We start from the raw sequence: 14,267 nt of genomic DNA on the forward strand, positions 1-14,267 counted from the left end.
CTTGTGCTTGAGAAGTATGTGAGATATAAAATACATCTACTACAATTAAAAACTCTATTAAATGGCACAACCCAATGCAAATATTTTATTCAGTTAAGGTAGTTTTAGTAATAGGCAAATGTGTGTCTCTTGCAAAACAATAATAACAACGTAAGTCATCTTTCTTTATGTTCAGTTTGTCTTTATTCCAAAGTCCCACTCACATTGTTTTTAATCAGCAGCTGAACCAACTGAAGTGAAAATCAGGCAGCATGAATAACACTAGTTCTTGCTGCATTCTCTACACAGCATCCAAATTCCTTCCAGATTCTCCAACAGGATGATTGGGTGAATGTGCCCCAGAGACAAGTTCCATAAAATAAAGTACTAACACAGTAACGTACCCAGCTCAAAGTATGCCCTGAAGTCCTGAAACTGAACATAAATCAAGCTATTTAAATAGCCGCCTTTTAAACAGTGGGATAATCTGGGTTAAAAATGTAACCATACATTTGTCTCTGGCAGAGAGCTGATTGATGAAGACAAAAATAAATATGCCTAGAGAGCTAAAGCAGCTGAGGACCACTGATTCCATGATTCCAGTCACTGTAGAATCTGAAAATGTTTGTGTAACTGTATTCTTCATGGATATTTATGTGTCTGTGTAACTGTATTCTTCATGGATATTTATGTGTCCTAGATTAAAAGTGATCAATGGCTGATTCCTGCAGGATTCCTGTCATTGAATAACCATGAACAAATATATTTGCCTTCTCTGCACACAATTCTTCTGCCAAAGACTTAACCATTAATGGACTTACCTAATGCCATATCCAGCATCGTAGTATTCTAAATGGCGTTACTTATAATCAAGGAACTCATTTATCAGCAAAAGAAATGTGGCAGTTGTCCATGCTCATGGAATTCACTGATACTACCATGTTCGCTACCATCTTGAAGCAACTGAAATACAACTGTGGAACAGTCTTTTGAAGACACAGTTACAGTACTAGAGAGGTGACAGTATTGCAAGGCTGAGGCAAGGATGTGGTGTATGTGTTTTGAATTGGTGTCCAGTACATAGTGCTGTTTTTCTCATAAGCAGGATTCATTGATTCAGGAATCAGAAGATGAAAATGGTACTGTTGACTATTACTTCTAGTGACCCACTAGCAAATTTTTTGTATGATCCTATGCCCTGCTGCCCCTTCCATGGTGGAAGAAATCTAATGTGATCAATTTACCACCAAGTAGCTTGCTGATGCCTTAGAGCATGGTGCCACATTGAGGACTCAGTTTTGGTCTGTTGCTGGCAGATTAAACACATCAGTGGCCATAGCCAGGACAGCCTTGGTGCATGCTTATCACCCTGATGCTGCCACCATAGCTACTTTGTTATTGAGCCCATTGGACAGTGACAGGGTAACTAGAAGAAAAAGCTAACTGGTATTCATAGGATGAGTTATGATATCCATTTGATTATTAAAATTCTCCTCTGCTGAGGTCATGTTTTGGTGAGCATTCACATGGCACATGGATATGGACACTTAAATTTTTTTGTTTCTGTCTGTGTTGGGTCTTCATTGCTGCATTCTCTAGTTGCAGTGAGCAGGGGCTACTGTTCATTGTGGTGCACAGGCTTCTCATTGAGGTGGCTTCTCTTGTGGAGCACAGGCTCTGGGGTGCACAGGCTCCACTAGTTGTGCCTCGTGGGCTCTGTAGTTGGAGCTCACGGGTTCTAGAGTGTGGGCTCAGTAGTTGTGGTGCACAGACTTAGTTGGCCTACAGCATGTGGTATCCTCCAAGGTCAGGGGTCTAACCCATATTCCTTGCATTGGCAGACAGATTTTTAACCATCACACCAGTTGTTTCCTGTTCAGAGAGGTATATCCACATGCCTTTTCCGTGGAGTTTCTTGTCACTAATTTTCCAATGTGTTTAAATTACACACCATTCAGGCAAACCATTTGCCACAGCCCATGAGTTCATATTTATTCACATATCTAACCACTTTTCATTCCAAGCAAAGCGAATAATTAGGTGTAATGATTGAAGTTCTGCCCAACTGGAGGATTTCCCTTCACCACTCTCCTCAATTGATATCACAGAAAAAGGCTGTAATGCCAAGACTGTCCAGTTTAAGGTAGTACTTGCATATCATGCAGTCATCTGTAACTTAGACTCTAGTCTTCTATCCTCTTCCAGCTGACTGTAGAGAACTCCTCATGAAGACATAGATTCAGACTGGGAGAGAAAAGGCAGTGTAGCAACAGTGGAAATCATGGGCATTTGGGCTACTTCTTCATGTGACTTATGTGTGCCTTCAAGGCGTGCTTGGACCAATCCTGTATTTGATCTCCATTCAGTGATGGATTGCTGCTATGCATTCCCAACTTCTTAGCTTGATAGGTCAAATAACACCTAGTTCATGATGGGCAGTTAAGTTAGAATGGTAACTTGTTGAATCTTGGTTAAGCAATCAGGTTTTACTAAGGTGTAGTCGCAAAGGTCAAGAACTTTTTTCCAAAAGGAGAGTAGTTATCCACAAATTATGGCAGGACTTTGCTCCAAAATTTTGAGAGCCTACCTCATGATTTACCTATAGGGTCCTGTCAAAGACCCCTAAGAGCATCCCTATCTGTCACTACCACTTCAAGCACCATTGAATATGTTGGCTCATATGGCCCAAGTGGCAGAGCAACTTGCACAGAAGCATGGACCTGTTGTAGAGTCTGCTCTTGTTCTGTGCTAGTGGTAAGTTTCTTCAGTCTTGTCCAACGTGTTGCAGCCCCTCAGACTGCAGTCCACCAGGCTCTTCTGTCCATGGGATTCTTCAGGAAGAATACTAGAGTGGGTTGCCATTTCCTTCTCCAGGGATCTTCCCAACCCAGGGATTGAGCCCATGTCTCTCTTGTCTTCTGCATAGGCAGGCAGGTTCTTTATCACTAGCACCAACTGGGAAGCTATGTGCCACTTCTCTTCCATTCTGAGCCCCACTCAAAATCTATCAGCTTTCCAAGTCCCTTGGCAAATGGGCCAGAGTAAGACACCTGAATGGGGAACATTTTGCCTCCAAAATCCAAAGTGGCCTACTTGTCATTGTGCCTCTTTTTTGGTCATAGAAGGGGTCAGATGCAACAGTTGTCCTTCACTGTCATAGTTCAGGCAGCTATATAACAGACTAGTATAGACTCTGTGGCTTATCAACATTAGAAAGTTATTTCTCACTACCCTGGACGCTAAGTCCAGCTTCAAGGTGATGAAAGAATTGGTGTCTATTGACCATCTTCTCTCTGTATTGTCACAGAGAAGAAGGGGCAAGGGAATTCTCTGGGGTCTCTCTTATAAGGACAATAATCCCATTCATGAGGCTTCCACCCTCATGACCTAATCAGCTATTAATCACCTTGCCTCCAAATATTACCACATTGGGGATTAGATTTCAACATGCGAATTTTGAGAGGACAAAATATTCAGTATATATGATTCACCGTAGAAGGGATGTCTCAGCATGCCTGTTAACTCACTGCCCTAGATTCTTCACTGAGGTAAAGAGGCCCTGACATTTTTTTGGATTTATTTTCCACTCTCTGACATGCAAATATCTTAGCATTAAGTAAATAGCTAATTCTTGATAACTCTGTCCAGTAAGCATAATGTCATTAATGTCATGAATAGATGTGATATTGAAGCTGAATCTGGCTTCTGTACCCCCACACCTAATTTAAATTTCAGAAACAGTTTTGGATGAAGTAGAAAAGAGTAGCTTTATTGTTTTGCCAAGTAAAAAGGGCCACAGTGGGCTAATGCCCTCAAAATAATGCCCTCAAAATTGTCTCCCCCAACCTGAAGGAGGTAGAACTTTTTATATCAATGATTCAAAGAGGGTGTAATCAGCTCATGGACATTCTTCTGATGAGTTGGTAATGAGGTAAGTGGGAGTTAGCATCACCAAACTTCTAGTTCCAGCCTGTTTGGGGTCTATGTGCTTGTGGGCAGCACACAGTTAACCTCTCTCACCTGGTGGGGGTTTCAGTATTTGCAAAACAGCTCAAAGATATTGTTATGTATATTCCTTGCTGGGGAACCAGGACCTTGCACCCAAGGCTGTACTTGTCCCACATCCCCTCCCTTCTCTAATTAACAACTGTTTGAACATGCCTCAGAAGAGGTCCTGAAAGTTGAATGAAGCCTATTTCCTGTAATTAAGAAATGGGGGACCCAGAAAGGCTTTTGTGCTCGGGAGCCCCACAGGGTCCTGTTGTTTCATTATCTTATTGGAGGAAAATGTGATCAAGATCACTGAGAACTAAATTATGGCATAGGGCTAGGGAGTTGCTATATCCCTGAAATAGAACATAAAGGTATATTGCTAGTCTTGCCAGCTGTAACCAAACTGTTTCTGATGGACTATATGGACAGGGATGGATAAAAAGGCATTTTCCAAATTAGTAGCTGCAAACCAGGTACCAGGGGATGTTTTACTTTGCTCAAGCAATAAAACTACATCTGGCACAGCAGCTGCAATTGTAATCACCACCTGGTAAAGCTTAAAATAGACCACTGTCATTCTACAAGATTCATATGACTTGTATAGCCAAATAGGAAAATTGAATGGAAATGTGGTGGAAATCACTACCCCTACATCTTTCAAGTTTTGATGGTGGCACTAATCTCTGTAATTCCTCCACGAATGTGGCATTGCTTAGGGCTCACTATTTTGCTAGGTAGAGTTACTTCTAGTGACTTCCATTTGGCCTAATCCACCACAGTAGTGGTAGTTTGAACATTCTTTGGCATTGCCTTTCTTTGGGATTGGAATGAAAACTGACCTTTTCCAGTTCTGTGGCCACTGCTCAGTTTTCCAAATTTGCTGGCATATTGAGTGCAGCACTTTCACAGCATCATCTTTCACGATTTGAAATAGCTGAACTGGAATTCCATCACCTCCACTAGCTTTGTTTGTAGTGATGATTTCTAATCCCCACTTGACTTCACATTCCAGGATGTCTGGCTCTAGGGGAGTGATCATACCATAGTGATTATCTGGGTCATGAAGATCTTTTTTGTACAATTCTTCTGTGTATTCTTGCCACCTCTTCTTAACATCTTCTGCTTCTGTTAGGTCTGTACCATTTCTGTCCTTTATCGAGCCCATCTTTGCATGAAATGTTCCCTTGGTATCTCTAATTTTCTTGAAGAGATCTCTAGTCTTTCCCATTCTGTTGTTTTCCTCTATTTCTTTGCATTGGTCACCGAGGAAGGCTTTCTTATCTCTTCTTGCTATTCTTTGTAAGTCTGCATTCAGATGCTTATATCTTTCCTTTTCGCTTCTCTTCTCTTCTTTTCACAGCTATTTGTAAGGCCTCCCCAGACAGCCATTTTGTTTTTTTGCATTTCTTTTCCATGGGGATGGTCTTGATCCCTGTCTCCTGTACAATGTCACAAACCTCCATCCATAGTTCATCAGGCACTCTATCTATCAGATCTAGTCCGTTAAATCTGTTTCTCACCTCCACTGTATAATCATAAGGGATTTAAGTCATACATGAATGGTCTAGTGGTTTTCCCTACATTCTTCAGTTTCAGTCTGAATTTGGCAATAAGGCGTTCATGATCTGAGCCACAGTCAGCTCCCGCTCTTGTTTTTGTTGACTGTATAGAGCTTCTCCATCTTCGGCTGCAAAGAATATAATCAATCTGATTTCGGTGTTGACCACCTGGTGATGTCCATGTGTAGAGTCTTCTCTTGTGTTGTTGGAAGAGGGTGTTTGCTATGACCAGTGCATTTTCTTGGCAAAACTCTATTCGTCTTTGCCCTGCTTCATTCCGTATTCCAAGGCCAAATTTACCTGTTACTCCAGGTATTTCTTGACTTCCTACTTTTGCATTCCAGTCCCCTATAATGAAAAGGGCATCTTTTTTGGGTGTTAGTTCTTAAAGGTCTTGTAGGTCTTCATAGAACCGTTCAACTTCAGCTTCTTCAGCATTACTGGTTGGGGCATAGACTTGGATTACTGTGATACTGAATGGTTTGCCTTGGAAACGAACAGAGATCATTTTGTCGTTTTTGAGATTGCATCCAAGTACTGCATTTCAGACTCTTTTGTTGACTATGATGGCTACTCCACTTCTTCTAAGGGATTCCTGCCTGCAGTAGTAGATATAATGGTCATCTGAGTTAAATTCACCCATTCCAGCCCATTTTAGTTTGCTGATTCCTAGAATGTTGACGTTTACTCTTGCCAAAGAATGCTCAAACTACCGCACAATTGCATTCATCTCACACGCTAGTAAAGTAATGCTCAAAATTCTCCAAGCCAGGCTTCAGCAATATGTGAACCGTGAACTTCCAGATGTTCAAGCTGGTTTTAGAAAAGGCAGAGGAACCAGAGACCAAATTGCCAACATCTGCTGGATCATTGAAAAAGCAAGCGAGTTCCAGAAAGACATCTATTTCTGCTTCATTGACTATGCCAAAGCCTTTGACTGTGTGGATCACAATAAACTGTGGAGAATTCTGAAAGAGATAGGAATACCAGACCACCTGACCTGCCTCTTGAGAAATCTGTATGCAGGTCAGGAAGCAACAGTTAAAACTGGACATGGAACAACAGACTAGTTCCAAATAGGAAAAGGACTATGTCAAGGCTGTATATTGTCACCCTGCTTATTTAACTTCTTTGCAGAGTACATCATGAGAAACGCTGGGCTGGAAGAAGCACAAGCTGGAATCAAGATTGCCGGGAGAAATATCAATAACCTCAGATATGTAGATGACACCACCCTTATGGCAGAAAGTGAAGAGGACCTAAAAAGCCTCTTGAAGGCGAAAGAAGAGAGTGAAAAAGTTGGCTTACAACTCAACATTCAGAAAACGAAGATCATGGCATCTGGTCCCATCACTTCATGGGAAATAGATGGGGAAACAGTGGAAACAGTGTCAGACTTTATTTTTGGGGCTCCAAAATCACTGCAGATGGTGACTGCAGCCATGAAATTAAAAGACGCTTACTCCTTGGAAGGAAAGTTATGACCAACCTAGATAGCATATTCAAAAGCAGAGACATTACTTTGCCAACAAAAGTCCATCTAGTCAAGGCTATCATTTTTCTAGTGGTCATGTATGGATGTGAGAATTGGACTGTGAAGAAAGCTGAGCACCGAAGAATTGATGCTTTTGAACTGTGGTGTTGGAGAAGACTCTTGAGTGTCCCTTGGACTGCAAGGAGATCCAACCAGTCCATTCTGAAGGAGATCAGCCCTGGAATTTCTTTGGAAGGAATGATGCTAAAGCTGAAACTCCAGTACTTTGGCCACCTCATGCGAAGAGTTGACTCATTGGAAAAGACTCTGATGCTGGGAGGGATTGGGTGCAGGAGGAGAAGGGGACGACAGAGGATGAGATGGCTGGATGGCATCACTGACTCGATGGATGTGAGTCTGATTGAACTCCAGGAGTTGGTGATGGACAGGGAGGCCTGGCGTGCTGAGATTCATGAGGTCGCAAAGAGTCGGACATGACTGAGCGACTGAACTGAACTGAGCTGAACCACAGTAGCCCTCATATTACAGGTCAGGAAATCAATATGAGGTTTCTGCCAGCTGTTGAGTGTTTATTCCAGTTGTGCATCCACTGGGACCCACTGGGAGATGGATCAGAGCTAAAATTTCACTGATCACCTGATCATAATAATCCTCTACTCTGAATGGTCGATTGCAGTGATGTTTTAGGTCCCCGCAAATTAGTGTTCTTTGAGACCTATGATCTTATAGTCCACAAAAGTTTTGATTATTTTCTTTTACCCAGTGCAGTTACCCTGTAACAAGCCATTGGTTCCTTTGTGGCGGGCAGAGAGAAACAGGGTATATAATTTTGGTAGTGTACTGGTATCCTTCCTTAAGGGGACCTTGCCTCTTATTCATTCAAGGAATTCTGGGTATGTAAAATAGCTCAAGACTGGGAATTGACTTAGGAACCAGAACTCTGTTTTTATCATCCAGTTTAGACTTTTGTTAACTTAACCTAGAATTTTTTTGCTTACGTGGCTGAATTGATTTAGTAGGCTTCAATCTATTTTGATGTTATTTCGATGCTACAGGCACCATGACAGCAGCATAGGTCTGCATAATTCAGACTATTTTGATAGCTGCTTTGTCTCTACTGTCCATTATAGCAACAATACTTACCTTGCTTTTGGTGGCCAACTGCTGCATGTTCACTCTTGCCACCTGGCATCCAGTTACTTCCATTTGGGATTGGAAGTTCTTTCCCAATCCCATTGTAGTCCGATGAAAAGGTCTTGCCTACATAGAAGAGCAATTACAGAGCTCTTCAAGGATACTGAAGCCTCCCTCAGAAATTTGCTTCTCAGCATTTTGATTAAAGGTGTGTCCTCTCAACCCTACCTGTGTAGGTGAATAGGTCTTAAGTAACAACTTTAACATTCAAATCTCCCTAAACCTTTGAATTCCTCTCTGTACATTAAAATAAGACAGATCTGACTTTTCTAATTCACTCAGTGTGGTCCACCTTTTGGTCTGTGTTTCAGCCAACCGACTAACCAGTTGGGCCCTTTCTAACTCCCTGAGCTACAGCATCAAATGCAAAATTTCTGCTTAGTGAGCCCATGTCAATAAATCCTGCCTTATACAATATTAAATTTCTTCCATCATTATCCCACACCTCTATATTCTATCCATTCTCACACATGTCCCTGAGATCTGTCAGTATGTATCAGAAAAGCAGTGCTTTTGGTGTGTAGCACACATCTTCATGGGTCACAAAGTACACTTCATCTTTCAGTTCAGTTCAGTCGCTCAGTCGTGTCTGACTCTTTGTGACCCCATGAACTGCAGCACGCCAGGCCTCCCTGTCCATTAACAACTCCCGGAGTTCACTCAGACTCACGTCCATCGAGTCAGTGATTCCATCTAGCAATCTCATCCCCTTTAGTGATGTGCTAAAACTTGAGTCTAGTTAAAAGTCTAGAGGCAGCGAGGGCTGGTAAAGGTGGATCCTGAGAAGAATAAGCATTGTATTGTAGGGTACCTGTCTCAAAGGAGGCCAACGCAATTTCCTCAGTCAATGAGAAGTTAATCCCCTCAGGTAGTGATGGAGAGACCTCTCCCAATGGGAGTGGGGAAACTGTTACGGTCTTAGGGGAAGCACACTGACTGAAACTGCCCACCCTGACCAAGCACCATAGTAACTGTTTATTTGCATGAGTTGTTTCATGACAGGAGGTCCTGGTAAGGAACACTGAACTAATAAGCCACCACCAACAGAGTTCAGAAATGGTCAAAAAGTGACACCACATGTCCAACTACTTCACACAATCCTTCACGCTGGCATCTTGGCTAAACAAGGTGTGGACCACCAGAAAGGACTCTGAGCCAAAATGATTGGCTGAAGACAACCAGGAAACTCTGAGACTGCAGGCCACATGGCAGAGCAGTTCTCCTGGGTTCCCTTACTCTTCTGCTCTCTGCCTAGGCACCCTTTCCCAGTAAAATCTCTTGCTATGTCAGCATGTGTATTTCCTTGGACAGTTCATTTCTGAGTGTTAGACAAGAGCCCACTTTTCAGGTCCTGGAAGGGGTCCCCCTTCCTGCAATAGTCAGAGTGGGGAGTCCTCTTCTACTGGCAAAAACTTAACCAAATTTAGGGTCTCAGTGTCCTGAGTTTCATCCATATGAGTTTTCCTATATATCTTCATTCTAAATTAAAGAATTCACTGTTCTCTTTACTATAGATTCTATATGTATTTGTATCTATTATATATATATATATATATATATATATATATATATATATATATATATATGTCTATCCATCTAATATATGTGTGTGTATGTAGAGAGAGATGTATTATAAATAATTAGCTTATGCTGTCATGATGACTGAGAAGACTCAATATCTGTAGTACATGATGGGGGCCCAGAAAAGCCAATTGTATAGTTCCAGTCTGAGTATGAAGGTATGTTTAAGTTCCAGTCTGAGTCCAAGACCAGAGAAGATCAGTGTCCTGGTACAGCACAGTTCTTTCCCAATCCCAGTGTTTTCATTTTAACAATAGAAAACCCTGTGAGGTGATAGTCCAATTTGCATTGTAATTTAGCTAGTCTCCGAGTGAGGTTCTGTTTTTGAATTTTAGCAATCTTAGCCCTCAGGCTATAGGCAGTAGTGGTTTACCTCAGGGCACACATTGAAGATTTCAGATTATTTATGTCAGCGGTCCCCAGTCTTTTTGGCACTAGGGACCAATTTCCTGGAAGACAATTTTTCCACGAATGAGGGTGGGGCCCGGGAATGGTTCAGATGGTAATGCAAGTGATGGGGAGTGGCAGATGTAGCTTCACTCACTGGCTTGCTGCTCACCTCCTGCTTTATGGCCTGGTTGCTAACAGGCCACTGACTGGTATTGGACCATGGCCCAGGGGTTGGAGACCCTTGATTTATGTGATTCTTGAGCTTGAAGTTTGAATCACTGAACTCTTCCTTGTCTCTTTGTCCATTCTCTATATTGACATTAGAGAATGACAGGAAAAGCCACTCAATCTGGCTTTATTCTTTAGTTTTCTAAAGATGTTTTATAATATCATATATAGTCACCCAACTTCTCGCTTCTTATAATTGGTTGACTAGGAATATCTAATGGTTATATTTTGTGTGTCTTTACTGCCAGATCACACCATGGATAATCACTGTTCTCTTTACTACAGATTATATATTTATATCTCTATATCTATTATATTATGTATCTATATGTTTATCTCTCTATATATATATACAGAGAGAGATGTATTATAAAGAATTAGCTTATGCTGTCATGATGACTGAGAAGTCTCAAGATCTATAGTACGTGATGGGGGCCCAGTAAAGTCAATAGTATAATTCCAGTCTGAGTCTGAAGGTATTAGAACCAGTACAACTGATGGTATAAGTTCCAGTCGGAGTCCAAGGCCAGAGAAGATCAATGTCCCAGCCTAATGACAACCAAAGAGCAAGTTGTCTCACACAAACATTTTGTTTCATTAAGTCTTTTAACAAATTGGCTGAGACCCATCACATTAGCGGAGAAGGCAATGGCAACCCACTCCAGTACTCTTGCCTGGAAAATCCCATGGGTGGAGGAGCCTGGTAGGCTGCAGTCCATGGGGTCATGAAGAGTTGGACACAACTGGGCGACTTGACTTTCATTTTTCACTTTCATGCATTGGAGGAGGAAATGGCAGAAGCACATGAGAATAGAATGCTTTTTATATGAATATTAATGCTTGCTGACTGTTAGGTACTGTGTGGAAAATTGATCCCCCTTCCCAGATTTGGTGAGATATAATTGATATGTAACACTGTGTAATTTTAAAGTGTACAATGGGATGATTTGACACACACATTTATCACAAAATAATTTTCAGAATATGGTTACTTAACACACCCATCCCTTCATATAGTTACAGGTTCTTGATGTGTTGTGAAAACATTTAAGATTTAATCTCTTAGCAACTTTCTCAAGTATATAATACAGTACTGTTAACTGTAGTTGCTATACTGTTCATTAGATTCTCATATCTTACTCAACTTATAACTTGAAGTTTGTATCTTTTAGCCAACATCTCCCTGTTCCCCCCACCCTTTCACCATTGTCCTACTTGAGCTGAATAATTTTTTTTTTAAGATTCCACATATAAGGAAGATCATATAGTATTTGTTTTTCTCTTAACTTACGTAGCATAATACCATCCATGTTGTCACAAATGGCAGGATTTTCTTCTTTCTTATTCCTGAATAATAGTCTGATGTATATATGTATATACTATATGTGTGCACATATATATATGTATATATGTACATGTATGTATATATTCTATTTTTTTATCCATTTGTCACCGATGGACACTTTCCATGTCTTGCATGCTGTGACTAATGCTGCAAGAACATGGATGTGGTAATAACTTTTTGAGATCCTGATTTAATTTCTTTCAGATGTATACCCAGAAGTGGGCTTTTTGCAAATTATGAAATTGAGACCTAGAAAGTTAAAGAATTTACTGAAAATTATACAGATAATGGTAAAACAGAGTTATGCATCTAACTGAATCTTTACTTTCAACTGCCAACCTATAATATTACAAATTCCGTTTTCCCTTTAAATAGCTTGTTAAGCTGCCCAAGTTTCATTAATCAATGAATAGTTCAATGTTTTAATTTACAAGAAGTGTTTACATTAAGTCTTTACTTTAATCCTAATAATTATTCAGTTTCACTGAAAAAGGACTAGTAAAACATAGATGAAGTAAAAGTCACAGTTTCCCCTTAATCTCACCAATGCTGATGAGTTAAATTCTCTGGATTTCATTTTCTCCATCTAAATCTTGGATTAATGTCTGCTTATTTTTATTGCCATCTTCTTATTAAAATCGGTTAAGTATTAATAAATTAAGTGTAAATATTAATACCAATATTAATACTATTTAAATAATATTTTCATATTCCATTAATAAAATATTATTAAATATTAATTTGAAATTAATCTGTGTTTGAAACTTTCATAAATACTACCTTGTTTAGTTATTTCACACAACAGACACAGACAAACTCACATACAGTTGTGAATTATATATTATTAAACAGTTAAGGAAACTGAATCACAAAGGTTTAGAATTACTGAACTAGAAAGATGCAAAGTGGGGTTCAAAATGAAGTCTCCTGACACCATGAAATACATACTTTCCTACACATTATACTGAGTACAAATTGCAGCTGGCTATTGAAAAAGACTATAGGCTGAAAACAATACCTATTGTGAGATGGGTGATAATGAGAGAATAGAGTTCTGTAGCTTCAATTTGGTTAAAGGGGAAAAAAAAAACCTTTTGAGCCATATGTTAGAGTAGGCTAAATCATGGAAGGGCTTCCCTGGTGGCTCAGTGGTAAAGAATCCACCTGTCAGTGCAGGACATAGGAATTCAATCCCTGAGTCGGGAAGATCCCCTGGAGAAGAAATGGCAACTCACTCCAGTATTCTTGCCTGGGAAATCCCATGGACAGAGGAGCCTGGTGGGCTACAGTCCATGGGGTCATAAAGAGTTGGACACTACCTAGTGACTTAAAAACCACCACAGACCATGGTAAAATATTAAAATATGAACTGGCTCAATAAATATGTAGTTCATTTCATGCTTACCTAAGAGTCCAGGAAAGGTTCAGGTTTGTCAGTTCTGCCTTTTCTATAACTCAATTTCTAATGTTACCCAGGAGATTGCTTTTCAGGTGGCCAGAAAGAAAAAAAGAACATGGAGAAAACACATTAGCTTCTTAAGGGCCTTGGCCCGGAAGTGACACAGATCACTTCTACTCAGATGCCATTGGGGATAACTAGTCTTGTGACCACACAAAACTAGTAGTAGTCACAACTTACTGGCTGGATATTTGTTGCCAAGGTAGAATTGATACTAAAATGTAAGAAATTAGACTGAGCTGGACACATAACTACCTAATAACCACTGGAGATCATTCCTTGATACTTAGTTCAACAATAACCTAAAATGGATTGTTTATGAGGGTATTTTTTGTTTTTGTTGTTATATGAGGACTATTGGGCCAATATTCACTGAAGTGATAACTCCAGCAGATATATAATATGTGTATGTGTGTATAAGAGCAGATATACCTAAGGTAATTGCAGATGAGAATAAACACAGTAAAATTATATAAGTTCCATTTTTGACACCTTCCAAAGGCTCTTAAATAGCCACTCACTCCTAATCATTCTCAAATGAAAAATAAATAGAATTGTAATTGTTGTTAGGATAATTTACTGATCATAATAAATGAGAAATGAATAGAATAATTTACTGTTTATAGATTTATAATCAAAATCAAATGAGAACAGTTGTTTGTTTTTTATTGAAGTCTTCAGCTTCCAGGCAATCAGAAGAGAAAACTTTAGCATGTCAGGACAAAAGGCACTTAGCTACATCTGTTATCTTTGTAAACTTTTGGTTTCTTTGTTAGAAAGGCCTTCACAAAAGAAGGCAGCTTAGAAATCAACTAAACCTCTCTATTCTGATTCCAAAGGTTGAAAAAAATTAATGAAATGAAGTGTAAATCTCAGATTTTGGCAGGTTAAATAAAGTAATGCTTTTTTGCATGCTGCTGAAAAAAAAGCACTTTTAAGAAGATGTACAGTTACCACTTTAACTGTAAAATAAAATTGGTTATTTGATCATTTATATAGACCTGAATCACATATAGAATGATACGGAGTAATAAAACTTCTACC

Source organism: Bos indicus x Bos taurus, chromosome X, assembly GCF_003369695.1.
Source record: "Bos indicus x Bos taurus breed Angus x Brahman F1 hybrid chromosome X, Bos_hybrid_MaternalHap_v2.0, whole genome shotgun sequence".
NCBI classification, from domain to species: domain Eukaryota; kingdom Metazoa; phylum Chordata; class Mammalia; order Artiodactyla; family Bovidae; genus Bos; species Bos indicus x Bos taurus.